Below are 3,842 nucleotides of genomic sequence, written 5' to 3'. Positions count from 1 at the left end.
GAAAGAAAAAAAAGAAATCACTTTGAAACAAATAAAATAAAATAAAGGCCGAAACAGCCACACCAAACTCACATCAGTGTTTATACATTTTATGATTAAGACATAAGGTAAAAGATGGATTTGGGTTTCCTACTTTACGGTCAATAAGTTGCCCTAGTCTTCTTTAAAGCCTTAAATTAATTTTAATTAAAGTGTTTCCGCATAATCAAGAGGCTAGTCACTATCCAATAGAATTGTTTTATTCCGATACGCAATAACGCGATCTTACATTTCCGGTTTCCGTTAACTACCCGCAGCGTTTCCGCTGTGAAACGAGTGCCACTTACACCTACACAGAATGCGTGGGCGTAACGTTGCAAATGTTAAGCGCAAAATGTCGACAAGCCCAAACACGAACGGTTACACCCACATGTGGAGGTCCAGAAGGTTTCGTCCTGCTTTGAGTCCACCCAATCATCTATGCTGCGTCCTGAATGTTCGAAAGGGATGGCATATGAGGGGCGTACGTACGTTTTTTATGCAAAGCAATGCTTTGCAGGAATTCTTCATCAAAAAACCTACAAACACAAGCAGGCGGGCGACAATATATCTAAAGATAATATGCACAAAAATATCAGCCAGTATTTGTATATCGGGCAATATTTCAATTTTCAAAATATAAAATAATGATTTTCGATTGAGGTAACTATAGAACCACAATATTCTTAACAATATTATACAATTTTAATAATAATAAAATAATTAGGGATTACATATGTATAATCTTCGATTTAAAATAGTAATCTATAAATGCGGTAGCTACGAACAAGCATATATTTAAATCATGTAAGTCACATATGTACCTGGATACATATATTATTTGATACAATTCATTTTCTGATCGTTCCAATGGAGCTACAAAGTCGTCCGAGTTTTATTTTATTTTGTCTTGATCTGCTCCATCTGTCCGTCCGTCTGTCCGCTTCTGCTCTATATGTATGAAACTTTGCAGATAGCCTTCTGAACGACTTACTAGTAAATAAGTCGGAAAGAGCCAGATCTTACCATATACCATATTTGAACGCAATTTATCTTTGCTTTGCTTTTTAATTTATTTTCATCTACTTCAAGGTATAGCCATTTTTTAATTTATCAAAATCGACTATACACTCATAAAATTTTTTACTTTAAATCGCCTTAAAAAAGCCACTTTTCGCCCGTAATTAAAGAAAGAAATTGAACGAAGCAAATCAGAAAACCTTGCCCTACATTTATTTATTTATGGTGGCTTTTCTTAATTTTACGGTGCCTACCTTAAATTCAAACACACTTTTTTCGTAATTCTAGAAAATTTTTCTTAGTTTAAGGGCGATTTTTTTTAAAGGCGATTTTCCTAAAATGCAAAAAAATAATTTTATGAGTGTATCGACGGCTATATCAAAAAGCTGCCATATGAACGAAGTTATTTGAAATATGGACATTTTTATTATTCAAAAGTTTCTGTTATAATTTTATGCAAATCGGTTGACTATAGCACAAAACGGCTATCGGAATGATCGGTATGTGTATGTGAAGAACAGTCTAAAACATTAAATCTAAAACTGTAACTGTAAAACTGATATTATTTCTTTTTTTTCAACAAATACGTATAAATCTAGAGATACTGTAATTTTATAAAATTTGTAAAACAATGTTTTAAATTGTATAGAACAAATCGATGTTTTTACATAAGACGTAAGGTTTTAACATCCCCCGCAATTTCTTATTTGATCCAATCCAAAAAAACCAGGGTATAGAAAGATCGGCGGGCCGACTTGCTTACTTAAGTAATCAAACGCAGTAATTGTTATATATATGTTATATTATGTATGTACAAGAACTATTACAAAGTTAATTAATTTAATAAATATATTTCGAAAATAAATCAAATTGAATAATTAAAATAGCATATAGTATTTACAATTTTATTGTGCGTAATCTCAACGATACTTGTATCATATTTAAGAAATATTAATATGCACAGATTACACATCTCTTTTATTAGCAAAAATGTTGTGTGCCAGGATGAAAAGAAGTTCCTTTGCAGGAAATTAAAACAGTGCGTCCTGCAATCATCATATTATGTTCGCACTAGTGCCGAAGCTGCTACAAAGCTGAGGCCGTATCGCAAGCTATCCGCCACGTGCCACGTGCCAAGCGGCTGCCGTTGCGCTGGTGGAAGAGCACTGCAAAATGTTTCGCTACGCCAACAGCTGCATACAGAATAAATAAAGCGAAATCTTCGGATCTATAAGAAGCACTTTTGTAGCCCTTGGACTACAAAATACATTAAACTAGCTTGTACGATACGCTACTGATTACTTATATAGTTTTATATTAACTATATATTTAAACTAATGTTTAATAATAATAATATATATATATTATTATATATATATATATATATATATATATATATATATATTCTTGATCAGCATCAACAGCCAAGTAGATATAGCCATGTCCGTCTGTTCGAAGATAAATTTTTTTTCTTTTAAAAATTTGTCGATCATTTCTGTGGGGCTAAATAATAATAATAATAAATAGTAATGATAATAATAATAAATAATAATAATAAGAATAGTCAAATTTGAAGCTCCTACAATATTCACAGTAAGTTAATTTCTTAAAAATATATACTTTATAACTCGTTTAACGATATATGGATTGGAAAAGGCGGCGGTCTTATCTTCCTTATTTCAAACTTATTTCGTTGCTTGTTTCTCCCTTGAAGAATAAGTATTTTGGCGATATAGCAGGCCAATTGCCAAAGCCATTTCTAACTTCTTCTTTCCCCTAAAATATTTCCATTGCGCTGTGTGAAGTCTTGTGGACTGGCGATAAGAAGAAAGGACGACGCTTTTTTATATATCAGCAGGCACAACAGCCGCAGTAACTGGTGCACCAAGTGTACAGCCTAGCTGAGATGAATGGGTGTAGCCACATCTGGAATTGAGACTTTTCTATATCTTAAATCTTTATAGGGAGGTATTCGTAAGGGGAGTGCAGTTCTGGTGGTGAGGCGTTTAATCCCATGATGTTTAACGCTTAAATGCTTTGATGTTTTCCATAAAAAGTGTAGTTTGCTGAGGTTTAAAATTGTAAATATTAGGCACTTTAGTCATATCAGTTAGTCTTTAGACTAAAGCTTCCATGATAATTAAACCTGCATTAAAATAAGTGGCTTTAGCTAAACTTATTTAGTTTCAGAGTTGAATTATGGCTGCCAAATTTTCTCTCTTGTCTAATATAATACCTACAATGCTTAAATTTATAGGGTTAAGTTTATATAAAGTCATAAAACAAAGAGTTGTAGCAAGTGATTCCAATAGTTCCCGTTAATTCATTAAAAAAAGGTTTTAATTAGTTGATACTTAGCATATTTTTATGATTAAAAACAAGATGAGTATATTGCTAGTAATTCTTTCAGAGCGCAGCATGGTCTCTTTTAATTACGGATGGATGTCACCCTTTTCAAGTATGAAAACCGTGTTACCTCTTTACCTCTTCCCTTACTATTTCCCTTCGTAAAACGACGTTTAGGGTGTTGTCGCTTGCTTTTTATATCCTTTAACGGAGTATTGCAATTTAGTTGGAAGTTTGCCCCGTAATTAAGGTATATGAATTATAATTATGCGATATATAAATTTATTCAACTTCTCAGAAGAGTCTTTGTTACTTTTAAACTAACTATACATTTTAAGTATACATTTTTTAATTTATAAAAATCGTAAAAAAATAAACAAGAAAATAAGAAGAATTTATAACTATAACTTGTATGTGTGTTTCCTTACATTCAGTAAATTTTGGCTGGGTATTTAAAA

The sequence above is a fragment of the Drosophila kikkawai genome, chromosome 4 (genome assembly GCF_030179895.1).
Source record: "Drosophila kikkawai strain 14028-0561.14 chromosome 4, DkikHiC1v2, whole genome shotgun sequence".
NCBI classification, from domain to species: Eukaryota; Metazoa; Arthropoda; class Insecta; order Diptera; family Drosophilidae; genus Drosophila; species Drosophila kikkawai.
The sequence above is the reverse complement of the archived record's forward strand: the minus strand, read 5'-3'. Positions refer to the sequence as shown.